This window comes from Cupressus sempervirens, chromosome 3, assembly GCF_028749045.1.
Source record: "Cupressus sempervirens isolate cs-2001-9-10 chromosome 3, ASM2874904v1, whole genome shotgun sequence".
NCBI lineage: Eukaryota > Viridiplantae > Streptophyta > Pinopsida > Cupressales > Cupressaceae > Cupressus > Cupressus sempervirens.
In genome coordinates this window covers 1,010,443,783-1,010,464,851 of record NC_143120.1, presented here as the reverse complement: position 1 = coordinate 1,010,464,851, position 21,069 = coordinate 1,010,443,783, and positions in this window count along the sequence as shown.

Genomic DNA, 21,069 nt, shown 5'->3' with positions numbered 1-21,069 from the left:
GAACATTTGAGTGTAGATCAAAGCCTATGTGGACATCAAATCAGGCGACAAGAGAAGGTAATCATAGTCATCATTGCAATTGGGACTATAACACCAGGTATAACTGTCATTACTATCAGAAATATGGACACATTCCTAAAAACTACATAAGGACACATTTCAAAGGAAACTACAACAGATGGTTAAGTCAAACTACATGTTTCAGTTGCTTGTAAAATAGCCATATTGGTAAGAATTTCCCAAAAAAGGTGAAGGCACCCAAGTCAGAAGTCAACAAAGGAAAAGAGAAGGTAGATGTTGAACACATCAGAGGACAAATGAACAAGACTTGGAAGAAGAAAGATGAGTGCAGTTCATCAAATGAAGGGATCACTTCACCTAATAGGTCAAGTGGTCACACTCATCTAACTAAGAAAAATAAGGCATGAGGGACTGATTTACAAAGCTTTATCATATATCAATTCCTAAATAAGATAGTACTAAAAAAAAAAGATCAGCATGATTAGAGATGCAAAGTTGAAATTCAAAGTATTCACCAACATTACCAAGTTGTCCTTGGATGTCGAGAAAATGTCAGTATATGCCAAGCTACTAGTAGGAGTTAAGTGATTGGTCACAAGCCGAGTTGGCAATGGAAGCTGAGCGAAGAATAAATCTAATTGGAGTCGAGTGACGGAAAGTCAATGGAAGTCAAGTTATAATAAAATCCTTAAGGAGCTGAGTGTATAGTTGTATATGCACTAAGCATTTAATGCCATGTTTGAAGAGTATGAGGTTAATTTTATGATCATTTCTCATCATTCAAATGCAGAGCAAGAACAAGAAGAGAACAAGAGTGATTAACAAACGGAAATTGAAGCTTTTGCAAGGATTTTGACAAAGATCAAGCACCATTTTCATCGATCTAAGGTATTCTTCAAGTGTTGAGTTGTGCAGTTATAAAGTTTGATATTTTTTGAAACCCTAGATTTGTAATATGGCTTCCAGTTCTAAAAACCCTAAGGAAAAGGAAGGTTTTGAGGTTGAGTTAGTTAGCAATGAGGTCAAACAACCAAAGTTTAGGTAGATTCCAGAAGTTTCTTATAAAATGAACCTACTGACGCACTATCCATGATTCCACCCAAAGTAGTAATGGTGCAAGATGTCAGGAAATGTTACAATTGCAAGGTAGGAGCAATAGGAGACTTGGAGATTTTTCAAGCATATGATAAACTGTGTGAAAATTAAGTGCTTAAGGAAGAATTTCAAATAGTTGAGAAGAAGGGCTTAACCTGTGCCCTAGTTTTCCCCATAGTTTTTAAAATTGGATGGATAAGAATTGTTTTAAGAAGGATACATAATGGTTTTTTATGGCTAGAAGGAGGACCTATCAAGATAACAAAGAGAATCATGCATAGGGTTATAGGTTTTCCAACCCTAGATCAGCACAAGACCTTGCGAATTGATTCAAAAGAAGTTATTGAAAAGAACACCAGAGCAAAATGAAACAAAAGGGGCATGACTATTGATACAATCACAGACCCCCTTCTAGACTTTGTAGTAAGAATCATATCTCACAAGTTTTATCAATCAAGCAGATTGAATAGTGTTCCATGCATTGATGTGGATGTGGCATATAAAATTGTCAAGAAAGATCATTTATATGATCTAGCAGAATTGCTATTACAATAGATCATGGAGAATCTGGGAGCAATAAGAAGGTCAAAAGGTGCTTAGTGTAAGTTTGGATTAGCTTTGATCTGTATATTTTTCTATGTTTTGGAAGAATTTCCATCTTTTGGCAAGGTAAACTAGAAATCAGATAGGTCAGCCATTACTCAAATCAATGAGTACATTGAGCAAATGGGAGACAACTTTGACTCTCTAATGACAAGTTATTTTGAGGATTTCAAGAAATCCATGAAGCAAAGACTGAGGATACCAGTTTCCCTAGTGGAAAAGCACATCAATGATATTTTTTTCTTAGTTGATATTGATTATACTTATATTCAAGCAGCAATTCCAAGAACTAGATTGTTAAGACCGTTGGGATATGAGATAAACATTGATGAAGCATCAGCAGCAATCATAGCATTGCTTGTAGAGGAAATTGATAAGGAGGCACCCCATTTTGGGACATATGATGTTGTGAAATCCAAAGTTAAAATGGAGTTGAAGATAGCCTCTACGATAAAGAGGAAGGATAAACTAGTGAGGAAACTGAAGAATAAATTTGGAGAAGGAATTGAAAGGGCTATTGAAGATGAAGAAGAGGAAGAAGATGAGAGTGAAGGAGATGAACAGGGGCAAGGCATACTATATATTACATAAGGCTTAGGTGAGGATGAAGAAAACAAAGAAGGTGCCGAGGAAGAAGAAGCCAAGGAAGCACCAGCTCAAGAACCCAAAAAGAGAAAAGCCAAAACTCAACCTATAGCCTTGCCTAAAACAAAGAAAGGTGCAAAGACCACCCAAGCCAAGCCAACAATACTAGTGACAAGAGCTACCACAAGAGCCTCAACTCAAAAATCCAAGGAACATGACAAATAGAAGAAGAAGGCTACTGAGCAGACTGGTCCTATGCAGAAGAAACAAAGGAGAAAATATTTTACACAACTAGAGTCAGATGATGAGGAAAGAAAAGAATCTGAAGATATCAGCCAATTTAGAGTGGTAAGCCATGTTCCTAAGTCTAATATTGATAAAATCTGTGATAATGTTAGGAAAAATGCAGATTCTTCTGGATTGAAAAATGTTGACTTTAAGAAATTAAGTAGAGAGGATCAAAATAAAGTTGAAGAATTAGTGTATGCCATGATCGTAGAATTCAAGAACACTCCTCTTGAATTGGACAATACAATGCCCAAAGAATTATATGAAATTGTTGAAAATAAGTGACATTATTGTTTAAAGATGGAAAAGGAAATAAGAGAATCCACATTGGCACAAGTGATGCTAGAATTGAGTTAAGGATAAATTAGTAAGGCAAATATGAAACATGGGAGCAAGTTTGCACTAAAATATAGAGCCTTTAGCATCTTGCAGAATAAAGTTGAAGAAGTTGTTAATAAATCAACTAGAATGTGGAAGTTGATATATGGCTTGACTACTGTCAAGGATGCAGAAGAAGATCCTTTTAAGGGACAAAACACTAAAAAAGACAAAGATGCAAATAAGGCTAAAGCCAATAAGGAAGAAGAAGAAAGAGAACAAGAAAAGAATGAATGAGAAAAAGAAGCAGAAAAAGAAACAGTGGAGGAGGTAACAGAAAAAAAAAAAAAAATGGCAATAGCTGAAGAAGAGCAGCAAACTGAACAAGATGTACAAGATACACAGTTGTCACCTCCTAGCCCTCCACACATAGCACCTGCAATTATAGTCACTATAAAGAATGTTCCTAACACTTTTTCTCAAAACATCAACCCTTTAACTACAGAGGATCTCAAGAAGATCCTTCACCAATCAACAACACAAGCACAACTATGCACAAATCTAGTATTGGTGAGTGTTGATGAGCTGCAAAAAGTTGTAGTAGCAATAACAAGGGAGAAGGAAAACATTCAAGAATAATCAACACAACCTCCCACAGAGAAACCTAAAGAGTAAGAGGTACAAGATAAAATTGCTATGGTTGATTCTACAACAAGAATGACAACCACTGCCAAGGAGACAAAAAAAGAGTCAACATGACAAAATGTTCCTGTAGCACAAACCCAAGGTGCACCTCCTCAAATTGCCATAATTGACCAAGGCAATAAAGGAGAGGAGAAAGAAGTAGAGAAAACCCCTAAGGAGCAAGAGGCAATACAAACTTTGGTAAACTTGCCTACCTCAGGGACTCCTCAACAAAAGCCTAGCACTAATACAATGCCATTGCAAATTTCTACACCTAGCTCAAGCTCTACTAAGGTTACGAGGGTACTTCACTATGGAGATCCTACATTAGATGAAGAAATAGTCATACCAAGCTATGACTCAAAGACAATGAACCTACAACAAATCTATGAAATGCAAGAGGCACTAGAAAAGAGGAAAAGACAAGAGATACTTAGAAATGAGTATAAGAAAAAGCAAGCACTAGTAGAAATAAAGGAAATATTTCTTGATGCATTGAGCTTGCAGACACCTGATGAAACCAAGCCAATATTGGAACAATTGGCAGATATTGTAGAACAGGTGACAAATAAAGACCAAGAAACCAACGTACAACTCATAGAATGGTCTGAGAAGAAATTTCAAGGAAAAGTAAATGAGAAAATATGTAGTGAAATAGAACTGTCCCAGGTTCAATTGGCAAAGAAAATTGACAAAGTGAAAAAGGTACTTGAGAATGTATTCTCATTGTACAAAAAGTTGTGTGATTTCTCATACTTCACACAGGAGACGAGCCAAAGAATCCTGGGCTTGGAGAGAAATTTAAAGATTTCTAGCACTCAGTTGCCAAATGATCCAGCTTAGAGTGAGAAGCATTTCTCTCAAACACTTCACACACAGAAGGAACTAGTTGTATTGATAGCAAAAGAGGCCAACATCAAGGCCAAATTGATGCAGATATAGTCTTCCATAACTCCACACTTGGAAGTACTCCATTAAGAACAAGCCTGTGCAAAGACTATTCTAAAGAAAGATCCTAATCTTTCTACTATGGAAGGACTTGTTCATCTTGTAGCAGAGACAGCTATCCAACATAAATCATTGGAAATTGCTTTGAAAAATTGAGATACATCTCTCAAGATGATTATGGAGGTCAATAAAACATTTTTGGAAAAATATGGTCTTAATCCTTAAACCCCTTTGACATAAGTATCAAAAAAGGGGGAGATATAGTTAAGGGGGAGAAATAATTGAGAAGGAGATATAATGTTTTGGGGGAGTTGTAAATAAGAATGGAAGAAAACATAGACACAAAGTACAGACACATCAACTTAGGGGGAGCATAAGAATTTTGGTTATAGTTACAAGAATACATCAACTCAGGGGGAGTTATACAACAAAATTTTTGAGGTATATACGATTTTCATAGAAGTTTGAGAAGTTTTGAAGTTTTGTATATATGCTGAATTGCACGCATATTTTACTCAAGGAGATTAGACTTTGATATATTGTTAAGTGTTTTTGACACTCATGTCAAGGGGGGAGATTGTTGAATCTAAGACTAGGTTTTGACTATTTCGTGTCAACACAATTTAGATGTTTACTCAGTTCATGCTGACCTAGTAACACATGTTGAGTAAAATATGTATAGATGTCGAGTTAACAGTTGATGTCGAGCTACAATGTATGCCAAGCCAGATAGAGCTACAATAGGTGTCAAGTGATCTTCATGTGCCGAGAAATCTTCAGGTGTCGAGTGAAGATCAAGTGCTAAGCAAAGTATAGGTGTCGAGTCACTATAGAAGCCGAGTGAAACAAAATTACTATAGGTGCCAAGTGATCCAATTTTTCTATATGAGTCGAGCATTAGAGGTAAAAAGTGTTGAGTAACACAAATTGGACTTAGTTGTTTGTAATTGCACAAAAACCTATGTAAACCATCTTTTGAGCCGACATAGAAGAATCTCGAAGGATAATAAGGATAAGAATGAATCTTTTATATTTCCTAGGCCAATAAGAAAAATGGAGAGAAGGCATGCAACCAATAAGAAAAGTGCAAGGAATGAGTGGGAAATAAAGATTTAATATGGATCGTAGATTCATACCTAACCCTCTAAGTCTTTGAAATCCTTAAAAAGAGGATGAAACCCCATTTTAAGCATGGATGAATAAAGTGTATCGGTAAATTATAGCAAAATTTAGAGGGAAGTGTGAAAAGACTTAGAAGAACAAAGCAGCATTGCAATATTTATTTGATCATAACAGAGCAAGGGCATCGAACAGATATCAGATCTAAGAGGATCAAGATCAAAGAGAGCACATCAAGTGCCTGAATTCAGCAATCAAGGATTGTAAGCTATCAAGTTTATTAATCTAATACTCTCTAGCAATTGTATTAGAAAGAAAATCATTTGTTGATAGGTTAGCTTAATAGCTAGGTTGTAGAACCTTTTGACAAGGTGATAAAATCCTTTAACAAGGTAACACTTCATGTAAAGTGTTTGTAAATCCTTTAGATAGTTCACTATTGATATAGTGTAAAGCCTTTAATAGGGCAGGCCTTTAACAGGGCAGACCATCAGAAGTGGTCAAACATTATTGCTGCAGTAATATTTTTTGGGTATCATCCCCACCCCAATTTTACCTTCTCATTTTGGAGGGTTTCTAGGTTACCAAATTTGGTGTTATGTGTTTTGATACATGTCTTTACTTTATTCTTAATTGATATGTTTACATGCATGCAATTTATTTTTAGTTAAAAATTTTTAAGGTTAAAGTGTGATACTTCTAATTCACCCCCACTGCACCCTCTCAAAAGTATTCTTCCCATTTGATTATTCCAACAAAGTGTTCAATTAGATAATATCCATTTGATTCATATTATTCTTTAAAAGTGTCTTCCTAGACAATTTCAACAATTTATTACTAATATCAATGCTCAACTTGAGATTCCTAGTTTATCTTCTCGATTGACTTGTATTATTTTTCAAAACTAATTGAGTCAAGAAAAAACTAAACTCATTCAATTTGAAACTCTTAAATCAAGTGAACATGCTTTCATGTCTAGGAATTGAAATAATAACATTAGATCTAATCATAACAATCATCATAGTAACCATAATCATAATCATAATAACTCTAATCAATCAAATAATAAATCTCATAAGTCTCATAATAATAATAATCGTAATGATCCAAACCATAATAATAATAATAATAATCAAAGGAATAATTCCAATTCCAAACCTCATTGTACTTCTTGGGGCAAAGATGGTCATGTAATTAATAATTGTTTCAAAAGAAAAATGATAAGAAACTCATGAACAATAATAATGACTATCAAAAATCAAATCATAAAAAAGGCAATTCTAATAGTTCAAATTCTCATCATGGTTTTACTTGTAGTTAAAATATTTCTTGAACATTAGAATGGATTGTGGATAGTGGTGTTTCTTAGCATTTTACTTCTCATAAGGAAGTTTTTTATTCTTTGCAACTTGATTTGGTTAACATTCATATTCAATTAGCTAATAATCATAGTTGCAAAGTTGAAAGTTTATGTAAGTGTTCCTAATGGTAAATTGCATGATGTGATGTATGTTCTTTATTTGAAACTAATCTTCTTTCTGTTACTAAGCTATGTCAAGATTATAGAGTTGAATTTTACAAAGATATGTATTATGTGATTGATCCTTAAAATAATAAAGTTGTTGCTAATGCAAAATTGGATCATGAAAATTTATTCAAATTTCATGAATTTTCTAATTCATGGTATTCTTTACATACCACTATTGATTTCAATATATGGCATGAAAGACTCAGAAAATTAAATTTTAATTATATTAATTTGAAGCAAAAATAAAATATAGTTGATGGATTGCCTCAAATTAATTTCTTCCAAAATTGTTTGCATTGGTGTCAAGGGTGGTAAGTTGCATAGGGAGACCTTTCCAAATGGTAAATCATGGAGGGAAACTCATAAGTTGTTCCTAGTCCATAGTAACCTATTGGACCCCATGGAGAATAACTCCATCCAAGGTTCAAGGTATGCACTTACATTTGTTGATGATTTTTCTAGGAGAACTTGGATCTATTTCTTGCATAGAAAAGATCAAGTTCTTGATACTTTTATTGAATTTCATTCATGTTTTGAGAGGAAATCTGATTTTAAACTTAAGATTCTTAGAATTGATAATGAAAAGGAATATGTGAATAATATTTTTCATTCTTATTTGAAATCATGTGGGATTAAACATGAGCTTGCTATTCCTTATACACCACAACAAAATTGTGCAGCAGAAAGAAAGCATTGGACCATTATTGTTGAAATGGCTAGATGTATGTTACATACTAAGAATATGCATTATAAGTTTTGGGCTAAAGCTATGGTGTGTGCTACTTATCTTATTAATAGGACTCCTATCAAAGCTCTTAAGGACATAACTCCCAAAGAAGCTTGGTCCTATAGGAAACCCAATTTACATCACTTAAGGATTTTTGGATTGATTGCTTTGTTAGAAATGTTTAGAATAAATGAGGAGGGGTTTGCATTAGTTAATGTCTATATGTATCACTTGAATAATTAAAAACTAAGCATATCAATTTTTTGTTGATCTTTCTTATGTTGTTCTTGCTTGGTCCCTATTGTAAAATTGTCATATACTTAACTTGCATTGCATAATGAAAACACCATCACATGTAAAACATTCATAAGACATTCATCACAATTTGACACTATAATTTTGTGTGGAAACCCAATTTGGGAAAAATCACCAACAATATGTCACTCTTTTTCACTCTTTCGAAGTGAGCCCTATTAGGAGTCAGCCCTATTAAAGGTTACAATACGCACTGCTAAATATGACCTGGTTAGACGATTTAATCACACTACTAGGAGTGGCCCTATAAGAGGACTTTTATCATTCCATTTAGAATGTCACCTAGTTAAAGAATTCATACAGATTGTTAAGGCTTCCAATGATTGTTAGGTCGACCTCTGTTAAAAGGATTTCAATACAAACTGTTTACAATGATAAGACAGAAAATAGTAGGTTTTGATCTATGTGATTACAACTCACTTTTGTTAGTTCAGATCTATATTTGGTCCCTATTTTGGTTCATTGATAAGCCTTTCATTGCCATCTCTAATCTTAATTTGCTTGGGCACCCTTCAAGCAATCATTCTACTCTTCCCATTAACACTTAAGGCTTCTACTCAAATTCACTTATCAAAAACAACATCTACAAGCTTTTTCTCTAGCTTCACATCCACTTACTTGTGTTTTTATGATCAACCTTTTTGCATATGACTTCCTTTGCATACAAACTCACACTTTTTGATCCTATATGTCTTTTTTTTTTGTGCTCCTTTTTTTGGGCTCTATACCTTCTTAAAAAGGCAACTTGTACTTTACCATTTTCTACATCCACCATAGATCTTAGGGTTTACAATTAGACTCAACTCGATTCAATATATTTATACAATTTATTGATCATCCTCTAGAATCCTTCTATTAGGTCTTTACATAATTTCCACTTTGAATTTAATTATCCAACTCATCAATCTAAACTTAAACACATTTTACATCTCCCAAGAAATCAACTGAGTCATCTTGATCTTACAGTTCATTTGAATTTGATATTTTATTGTCACACGGCAATTATTGAATTATGACACTCAGTTATTGTTTAAGCTTTCTGGCTCGGCATCAACTAACTCTCTCGATCGATGCTAATGCTTGGTCAACATTAGATTTTCTCGGCACTAACTATGGCTCAATTGACACTAGCATTACTTGACACTTCTCACTATTTACTCTTTTTCTTGGCTTGGCTTAGCTTTATTAACATAAACAATTACTTTTCTTTATCAAAGTCTATCTAATCAAACATCCATTCTTACTTATTTTTCATAACTTCAACCTTTCCTTTAGGTGCTATAGTTATGAGTAACTCTCAAATCATCTTCATCAATCAAATAGATATGAAATTTAGATTAAGTAGCAATATGTCTCATCCATAGATTTGACATCAATGAAAAAACAACAGTTGTTCCAATTGTAAGTTTCCAACAATCTCCCTCTTTGGCATTGATGGCAACATCTCAAATATCTAAGGTACTAACAATAACTTAGTTACCATACAATCCAAAAGATTTCACTTCCATGAATGACCACTATTCTTAGTTTCATTCTAACTCTCATCCATTCAAACATTCAAACTCCCTCTGTCAATTTTCTCTCTTTCATGATTCTCTCCCTCTAGGGTTTATCTTTCTGTTCTCAATAGTTCTTGTGACTGTGTATGAGAAAATATGATAGCAAGTAATACTAATCTATTCAAAAACAAAAACATTAACTAGCATAAAAATCATAACATATGAGATAGACAAAGTGAAACCCTCAAATGAGAATATGAGCCATGGAATGGCTCTCCCAATGAGGATGGTCACTTGATTTAGGGATGAGTCTATTATGTAGATTTGGGATATATGCTCAAGTTTCAAAATAGCTTCAATGGATTTGGGATTTTTGGTGTGGATGATGGCTTTCATATGGATTTGGCTTCTCAAAATGGTATTATGAGTTTACTTGATGGATTGTGATTTCAAAAAGGCATGGTAACTTTAGCTTAAGGATTTGTGATGAAATGGCTTGGGAGGGGATCCAATTTATAGGCAAGAGGCTTGAGGGATGGAGAGCTAAGATGCAAGGATGGAAAGATGGTGAGGGAGGGATAGGATGCACTCAAAGGGAGCACATGGATTGTGCTTATTTAGCACCAATCAGAGAGTGACACATGTCACAGGGTGTGTGGATGGAGGAAAGGGAAAGGATGAGTCAACAAAGGAGGCTCAAGGCCTTAAATGGCCCACATAAGTGCTTGTAAGAGCATTCATTGGGTTTGTAAGAGCAATGAAGGCTTGGTGGTTGGGATATTTTGGAGGGAGTTGAGATTGTTGACTTTGCTTGGCTTAGGAAAGTCTTAAGCTCACTTAGGGAATGTGACAAGGTTAGGGGGGGGATTAGGCTTGGGTTTAGGATTAGATTAGGGATGTTAGAGATGTGCAAGTGGATAACATTCATGAGGGTGGGTGAGTTAGTGGCTAAGCTAGGTTAGTATGGGTGGATGGGGTGGATTAGGCTAAATGGAAGATTTAGGATAGTTTAGGGGCTATTAGATTTGAGAGCTTTATTTATCAAATAGATTTATTTAATAAGTGAGGGTATTAGAATAGGATTTAATTGATAAATAATAGGTTATTTGATTTATCAATTTAGGACTATAGATGATTAATTAAATTAATCAGCTAGGGGATGTTAAAGGATTAATTAAATAGGAATTTTAATTAATGATGTCTTTAAAGATAGCTAAATAGGATTACTAAAGCAGTGTAATCAAATTTAGGTGTCTACATTTTGCCCCTCTTTGACATAGTGGTAAGACAACACTATTTCAAAGAAGTTCAAATGGAGACGATAGGAGGAAGATTTTTTAGCAACAACGTTGCCCCAGTTTCGGATAAGAAGAGGAGAGACTAGACTTAGATTATGCCCCCTCAAGAAGGCAGTGGGGAGAGAAATGAGGCTCGACAACTTCTTGAAAAATATAAGAATCCGGGATGAGCAAGGAGACTCAGAGTGGTTAAGAGAAGGGGCTGAATTAGCTCAAACTCTCACTATGGGAGAATGATAAAGGGGAATTAGATGCACAAGAGGAAAAAAGCTTAAGATTTTCAGGGACGTGGAGGATGAAGGAGCGGAGCATTATAAAAAGGAATCCAAGATAAGGGAAGGGATGATGGGATAATGGAGATGCAGGGAATCCATTGAAGTGGGTTGAGCGGGGGGATACTTCAAAGAGAAGGACCACCACGTAGTTGAGCATTAGATTTAATATAGGAATGTTGGTTAATTGCCAAGGTTACCAAGAACACCAAGGCCTTTTCATCGACAGTCCAAAGGACTGACGAACGGATGTAAAACAAAAACGCAAGGATTTCCCTAGCATCACACATGAATCCTAGAGGAAGCAGTGTGGAAGCGATACTGGGTAACCCACAAGTAGAAAAGAAAAACAAACAAAAGATGTAGAGGTGTGATTTAGCGAAAAGATGCAATGGAATAGCTAACCAAGATGTGTGATGTGTGCAAGATTTTGAGCAAGGACAAACTGGCACGAAAGCTGGAGAGATACAATAATACTGGGCTAAAGAGGATGTACAAACTAACGGACCAAGATATGTTACAATGGGATAAGCTGTGTTTTGTTCATGGTTTGGGAAATGGGAATGGTTTTGGATGGGGGGAGGACTAAGAGGGATAGTTAGGGTGGGGGGGGGTGCGCTAGGAAGGTTTATTTGCGCTCAAACGGATGAGGGGATATTACTGTGAGGAGCTCTGCATTGGAGATTACAATGGCAAGTAGTGGGCGACTAGAGCACTAGGCGGACATTGTGCGATAGGTAGGAGTACGGAGGACACCAGATCGATCGGTAGGGCTGAAAAACTTTTCTTGCTTTTTCTTTGTTTAGATTTTATTGCATCCCCGCGAAAGCAAAAATGCGATCACGCAGGCACGGGTCCGGCAGGAATGCTAGCGGGATCGTGATCCCGCGATAGTATCTTAGCCGTGTAGGACTAAAATGGGTAGCAGACATTTTGAGTGGGATCACGATCTCGGGGTAGGAGATTCTGCAGGAGCGTTGGAAAACAGGTAGGATCACGTTCTCGCAAAAAGGAACATGAGTCAGGGTGCGGGAATGCATTCTCGCGGACTAGGGATGAGAAGAGGCGAGGGCAGGCAAAGACGCGTTTCTGCCAGAATATATTTCAGCGAGAACACCAGATGGGAGGTTGGCAGGGAAGCGTGTGCGGGAATGCAAGTCAAAGATGGATGGTAGAAGAGTCAAAAGGTGTGATCCCGCGAGAAGATAGACCGGTGGAAATGCGATTTTGTTGCTGCATGAACATGATTTTGTGAGCATCACGAGATCACGAGTTCGCGAGAATGCGGTCGGTTAAACAAAATGCTGAAAAAAAGGTTGGGATGGTTAAAGGGAGGGATGGAGGATGAAAAATTGATATAGAAAGATTGATATCGGACTGGTTTTGTGGTGTCCAGTGGTCGTTGGATGCTTTAGTATCATGGGAGCGGTGAGCGGCAGTGCTGCGTGTAGGAGGGATGTTGATGCCGACAGATTGGGCAATGATTGAGGTGATCGGACTAGGGTACCTGGCGAGGTTTCCCCATACCTGGACTTACATGGTGATGGTCACAGCGCTATTTGAGAGATGGCATAGTGAGACGGCAACGTTCCACCTACCGATGAGGGAGATGACAGTGACACTGGAGGATGTGTATCAGATATTCAGATTGCCGATACGGGAGACGTTAGTCATGGCGATGAGAGAAATGATAGAGGATGCGGCCATTCAAAGACTGATGGAGCCAGGAGTTGAGTACAAGATCTAGCAAGGACAGTTTGCACTGGATGAGCATTTAGATCGGGTGGCGGCAGAGAGGAGGATCTACTTTTATGTGTTAGGGCTAGTTTCAAGGTACATTTCCCCAAATATAGGTGGTATAGGAGTTACATTGGCACTGATTCCAAGGGTGATGCAGATAGTGGATGCAGGGTGCCCAGCGACGTGGGGTTCTTTGATGTTGGTTGAGCTATACTGAGACCTCCACTAGATAGTGTACGAGGGTAGCCGCCGGCAAGGGAGGAGCATTGGGTTCCCTACATTGTTACAAGTGTGGGCTTGGGAGCACATTACTATGCTAAGGCCTTTGGGGCAAAGAGACAGACAGGCAGAGGAGCCAGTGGCATACAGTTGGGTCGAGCACCTGACATACCATCATACAGATTCAGTAGATTACTGGAGGGTGGCCATTGATGAGATAGCAGTAGTGGTGTGGAGGTCATACATGAGCCTAGGACCGTGGGCTGAGGAGGGAGAGAAGTTGTCGTACACTATATCGTCGTGTTTTGTGTTTGAACGGTGGGAGTATGTAGCATAGCAGTATAAGCCAGACAGGGCACTTTGACAGTTTAGGTGGCAGCAGGTGGCTCTAGGAGAGCCACATTGGTATCAACGGATGACACGCGAGCTAGTGTTAATGTACAGGCCATCCTTACGACGCGACAGGCTTTTGAGAGCATGGCTAGAGTTGGAGCCACAGCAGTGGGTTTGGTTTGGGGGGTTAGCAGATGCGAGCTCCACTCAGGAGTATCCAGACACATGGGTGCGGTCAAGGCCGGTGGGGAGAGCACAGGGGACTAGGGCGACGGCGGTGGCAGGCGAGCTAGCCCAGGCAGCCCGACAGGGGTAGTATGTGGCCAGAGGATTATGGCAGCGAGTAGCAGCGGTTGTCCAGGAGGAGGAGCCAGCTCACCAAAGGAGGAGGGTTGGGGGGGAGGAGAGGGGAGCTCAACCAGAGAGGAGAGTGAGGGAGCGGCAAGAGGTGTCGGAGAGAGGAGGAGAGCGGGGGGCAGAGGACCAGGGGTCACAAAGGCCAGCAGGAGGAGATGTAGGGGGATCATCTACACAGGGAGGAGATGATGGATTGGCAGGGCATTATGCCTCTTTATAGCAGGCTCATGAGGTCGTTAGTCAGTTGCTCTAGGATACACAGCAAGAGCGAGATCAGCTCCGAATAGAGCATGATCAATTTAGACAGGAGCGGGATGTAGCGCAGGGGCAAGCGAATAGGGTAGGGCTTGAGATGGTCAGACTACAGATGGAGTTGTGGCGGATGGAGGGTAGGTTGGAGGTGGTGAGTCAGGAGAGGCAGGCAGTGCAGGGGAGGGTGGATGCACTGGTGGTGGAGGTGGCAACATTGAGAGCGTAGGTAGAAGTGGGAGGGGGCTTGGATAAGCTGAGGAGACTACGGGACGAGGTGGAGGATCTAAGGGAGAGGGATGGATTTTATCAGGGAAGGTATCATGTAGTGGTGCTAGCATCCCAGATTGAGCATTACAGGCAACCGACGCGGTCAGGTACAGCAGGGACACATATAGGGTTGCAAGGTGGAGGGGACAGTGGAGGGAGCACTGGGAGCTCATAGAGGATAGGCGGGTCTCAATACACAGGGCATAGTCACAGGACAGGACATAGCCAAAGGCAAGACATAGGGATGGGGAGGGATGAGACAGAGAGCTTTGGGACAGGAGGGGGATTGATGAGGCTACCACCTCCACCACTAGCAATGCCAGGGGCAGGGAGGGAGGCAGAGCAGTGACCAGTGATAGGCTAGATTTTTGTTGTATGATGAGTATTTTGTGTATAGCAGCCATTTTTGGGATACATGGAGATTTTTTGTGCGGGCTCAGACCCGTTTGTATGATATGGACATTTTTACACTAAGGGACTATTATTCTTTCATTCTTTCATTGATATATAGATCTGATGATTCTGGTGAGAGATGTGTTATGGACTAGTGATGTTACGTATAGTGTTTTGATACATGCTGGATAGATAGTGATGTTTTGCGGATATTGCTGACGATTGGTGATGTAGGATGATATATACTATGATTTTATGATTGTGCTGACAGTTTGTGATGCAGGATGTGATTTTTGATGACATTGTGTATAGGATATAAATTGATTGTGATGTGATTTTAGCTATGATAGTGTAGATATGATGTGTTTTTAATTTATGATATCACAGATGTAAGTGATCCTTGATGACATGATTTTCTTTATGATGTTGTAGATGTGATGATGATGAGATTTTCTATAGTATGATAGGTTTTTGATATGATGATGATGATGTGATGTTGCTTTATGATAGATGTGATGTGATCCTGGGAAATTGATTGCTTTGGAGAGTATTTGGTATGATGTTGTATGATAATAAATACAAATTATAAATGTAAAATGAATCACCAACTAATAAAACAAATAAATTAATAAAATAAAATGAAAATACACAAAATGAAGTACAACTCTTAAGGATGAACGTTAATGCTAAAATGAAACCTAACCTGATGAGAAAGGACGATAATGCTAAAAATGAAGCACAATCGAATGATGAATGACTATGCTAAAATGAACCCTAATCTAATAATGAATGACTATGCTAAAATGTACCCTAAGAGAGAATAGTGAATTTATGATATGCTAAAAGAACAAAAACTAAAAGGTACATCTATGATTTATGATAATCCTGCGAGAATAGCATAAAAAGATCGAGCATAATGATATTTCGTAATATGATAAAGGATACAAGTGATGATAATATAACATACGAGATTGTTAGGAGATGCAAGAAAAACAATGATGGTGGAATAAGATAACCAATGTTTTGACTTATGATAGTGTTCTATGATATGAAAAGTGATCATAGGAGATACTGACTCTAAGGAGAATAATGTTGGAAAAAGAGTAACCAACAAACTCGCAGTCAGGAGGATAGCAGAGATTTGAGAGTTAGGATAGTAATTTATGATAGGGATCACATCATGGTGAGAGTAAATAAGATTGCATGTTCGAGGCTTTGAATCAAATGATCCTGAGGATGTAAAAAGTGATAAGGAGGAGGATACCAAGGTTTCTAAAAAAGTGAGATGTAGAGGAACTTCAGCGTGGGGTACTTTGTGAGGAATTACCATTATGTAGTGTAAACACTTAATTTGATATAGGATTGTTAGGGATCTTCCAAGGTTACTGAGAATTTCAAGGCCTTTTCTCCAAAATTTCATAGGACTGACTCAAACAAGCATGCAAGGATTGCCCCAGCATCACACGTGAGTCTTAGAGAGATCAGTGTTGGAAAGATGTTGGATGATCCGCAAGCAAACGAGATCACCCAAGTGCATCATGTTTTATCGAAAGATGAAAACATGTTTGAAATATGCAAGGATAATATCAACTGACTCTCAACCAGTGAAACACTGTGATCGAAACCAACCTCCTTAGTTGCTCCAGTCAAAACACACCATGATATGAAATGGTCATGGGATCTTGAGGAGGAAACAACAAAAGGTACGTGGAAACAATCAACCAAAAGGAGAAACAATAAAAGATTCCGCAAAGTGAAAAAGGAAAATTTTTCCAAAGAGATCAATTGACGAGCTACTAACGGGTTGCAAACAAGACTTGGACAATATGTACAAGTGAGACTAGTTAAGGACATGGGAACTCGAGACTAGATAGCAAAACATAGTAGGTATATGCGTGATGGGGGAAAGCTCGGGATGAGGAGATAGCGTCGTCAGAATACATGGTTTTGTTGAGGTGGGTTTATGTAAAGTGCAATTTATGTATAGGGGTCCGGATACTGCTATATTCATATAGGTACGATATATGGGAGACAAGGGTTAGTGTAGGAGGTATGAGACACATGTTTACATGGGTAGTATATGCTACATATGGTAAGGATAAAAAGCATGTGATAGGGTAGATCTAGGAGATTACAATGGTAGGGTACATCAAGTATGGTACAGGGGATGCTATAAATGAGATGGGATGTTACACAGTGTGAAGTGCTAGAGGATGATGTTTGTGAAGTATGGCAAATAATGATAGGCAACACCTTGGAAAAGCGGGTGGGGTGAGTGGTAGGATATGGAGGGGCGGTAAAGGGGTGTGTGTGTCGATAATAGATAATGGAAGAGCTATAGTACACCTAGTGCCTATTTGCTAGGTTTTTACCAGGGACCTATCCAAGGTGCTTGAATTGCCAAGTTTTCACCATTGGACGCTTGATTTTATGCTTTTTTTCTTTCCTTGATTTGCAAATTTTATCTTTAGGCATAGAATTTCTTGAGGTGAATAATGTTGGTAGGATCATTTAGGACTTCACCTTCAAGAGTAGATAACTGGTAGGCTCCTGAGCCAAAGGATGTCGTGACCACATAAGGACCAAGCCAGGTGGGCTCGAACTTGCCCTTCTTTTCTCTGTCGGCTTGAACCTTCATATTCTCTTTAAGGACCATGTCACCTTCCTGAAAACTGCACGGATGGACTTTCCTATTGAAATTGCACTTGAGGCGACTTTGATAGACCATGAGATGGTCGTAGGCCTATTGCCTTCTTTCATAAAGTAGATCAAGTTGAGTAAGTCGAGTCACTCTATATTCCTCATCAGATATCTATCCTCGGAGAGAAATGTAGAGTGATGGGAGTTCAACCTCAATAGGCAAGACTGCTTCAGCACCATAGACCAAGGAGTATGGAGTTGTACCAGTGGTTGTATGGAATGAAGTGTGGTATGCCCATAGGGCGGGATTAATTTGCAAATTCCAATCACGGTCGGAGTCATTAACAACTTTCTTGAGGATTTTGAGGAGGGTTTTATTAGTTGCCTCAAGCTGACCATTACCTTGGGAGAAATACGGGCTAGAAAAGTGGTGATGTATGCGGAGGGAAGTGCACAATTCCTCCATATTTAGGTTTTCAAAATTACCTCTGTGGTCTGTGAAAATGGTAGCTGGGATGCCAAAGTGACATATAATATGATACAATATAAACTTGGACACCTAAACTCCCATGGCAGTAACAAGGGGAACAACTTTGACCCACTTAGTGAAATAATCAGTGGCGGTGATTATCCACTTGTGCCCTTTTGAAGAAAGTGGCGCAATAAGACCAACAAGATCAAATCCCCAGTAGGCAAAAGGCCATGGTGGTGCAATGGATTGCAAGTCCTGTGCTGGAGCCCAGATTAAATTAGCATGTTGTTGACAAGGTAAACATCATTTCACAAATTCACATGCATCCTGTTCTAAAGTAGGCCAATAATATCCAGCCCGAAGGATCTGCTTGCTAGCACCATCCCGCTCGTGTGAGCACCACAAAGTCCAGCATGTACCTCTTTGAGAGCCATTGCAGCCTCATTTTGATCTAAACATTGAGAGAGAGTATCATTATAACCACGACAATATAGGGTTTGGGTGATGATAGTGTAATGGGAAGCTCTGCGAATAAGGTTTTGGCACTGGGTTCGTGTGAGGTGAGGAGATATGATACCACTTAGTAGGTAAGTGTGAATTTTGTGGTACCATGGAAATTGGGGACCAACTAAGATAAATACCCGTGTTGATTCGTCATTCTCATATGCGAGTTTGTGCAGCTACTCAACCAAGAATTCATATTGCGTAGCTTCACGCAGTATTTCCAAGAGGGAACCAATAGTAGCCATAGCATTAGCTACCTTATTCTGGAGTCGAGGTATCTGTATGAACTGGATCTGAGTGAAATGCTCCTTTAGTTGATCAACCAGGTCTTTGTAAGGTAGGAACTTGTCATCCTTGGTTTGATATTTATCCAAAGCTTGTTTGATGATAAGCTGAGAATCACCGTAGGCCTGAAGCTCTGTGATATTGCATTCAATGGCGATCTTGAGTCCTGCCACAAGGGCCTCATACTCTGCAATGTTATTGGTACACTGAAATTGTAGTTTGAAATATTTAGGGATATAATAACCTTGAGGTGTAACCAAGAGTATGCCCGCGTCGGAGCCATGAGAGGTATAGGAGCCATCAAAATATAGCTTCCAGAGTGATGGTGTTTTTATCAAACAGAGGTGTTCGTCTAGAAATTCCATGATGAGTGGGTGATTTGCAGTTAAGGGTGCATCAGCCAAGTGATCTGCAATAGCTTGACCTTTGATGGCCTTTCTGTCAATATATTGAATGTCAAACTCACTGAGAAACATAACCCATTTTGCCAGACGTCCGGTGAGTACTGTGCAAGAGAGCATATATTTCAATGGATCAATCTTTGATATTAGTTGCACAGTATGACTCAACATGTAATGACGCAGCTTCTGGGTGGCAGATACCACTGCTAAGCATGCCTTCTCCATTGGTGTTTAGTTAAGCTCATAACCCACTAATGTTCGACTGATGTAATAAATAGCTCTTTCCTTTCCTGCATCATCAAGCTATGCTAGAAGAGCACCTAATGTTGTGGGAGTAGCTGTGATGTATAGGATGAGCAGGCACCCTGCTACTAGAGGGACCAAAATAGGCAAATTAGCCAAATATTTCTTGATAAGCTCAAAGTTGCATTGACAAGTTGGGTCCCATCTAAAATTTTGATCTTTTTTAAGCAAGTGAGTAAAAGGTTGACACTTATCAGCAAGCTGAGAAATGAACCGCCAGACTGATTGGAGTTTTCCTTGCAAAGAACGAAGGTACCTGAGTGTCTTAGGAGGAGCCATATCCATAATGTCTTTGACCTTCTTAGGGTCGATCTCAATACCGCGCTGTGACACAATGAAGCCCAGGAGCTTTCCTGAAGTAACATCGAAGACACATTTCTTTCGATTTAGCATGAGACGATATTCTGCCAGTCAGTTAAACACTTCCTCGAGGTGAGATAAGTGATCCAAAGCATTGAGATATTTGACTAGAATATCATCCACGTAATCCTCAAGTATCTTATGGATTAGGTCATGGAAGATGACCGTCATTGCGCACTGATAGGTTGCCCTGACGTTTTTTAACCCAAATGGCATCATATTGTAGCAGAATGTGCCCCAAGGTGTAGTAAATGTTGTTTTATGCTGATCTTCCTCTGCTATACGAATTTGATTATATCCAGAGAAGCCATCCATTAGTGACAAGAGTTCATGACATGTGGTCAGATCCACAATCATGTCGATATTTGGCAATGGAAAGTCATCCTTTGGACAGGCTTTATTAAGATCCCTGAAATCAGTGCAAATCCTGATATCACCAGAGGGCTTGGTAACAGGTACCATGTTAGAAATCCATTTAGAATAATCTATTGGTCAAATGATTTTGGCCTCCAACAGCTTCTCTAGCTCTGCTTTGACTAATAAAGCCACCTTGGGGTGCATTTTTCGAAGTTTCTGTTTGACGGGCTTGGCCCTTGGATCTACTGCCAGATGGTGTAAAACTAGTTTGGGGTCCAACCCCAGCATATCCTGATATGACCATGCAAAGAGGCCTATATTTTCATAGAGGACTTCAAGAAGAAGCTCTGCTTGTTCAGAGGGTAAAGAGGTTGCGATGTATGTGATATGTGGTATCTCTGTCAGACTGATATTTATGGGCTGAGTTTCTTCTGTCAAAACTAAAGATAAGGATAAAATCTCCATCCTCAGGTGCCTCTAAGAGTTTTTCACCGTCAGATATGTCCTTTATTTCTGTTTCATTTTTTGAGTCACCCAATGGTGCTCCAGAGGAGATTTCACCATGGGATATTTTTCTTTTATCTTTTTTGTTTTTTGTTTCTTTTGGGACTTCATTTTTGCGACAAGAGATTTCCTCCTCCCCGAAGTAACCTGCTGGATCTAGCTTGTAGACATATGCCGATGGTGGAGGTGGCCGTTTATGTGACATTTCTACCCCCATGAATTTAAGGAGCGCATGCTCGGTAGAGAACTCGCCAACATGAACGACACTTGGTTGGTCCCAATCTATGAGTGAGGGGTGAGTGAGGGGGAGGTCTATGAGGTTCAAGGATAACTAGCAGAGCACAGAGGCTCCGAGGATTATTTTGTCAAGGAAAAGATCGTC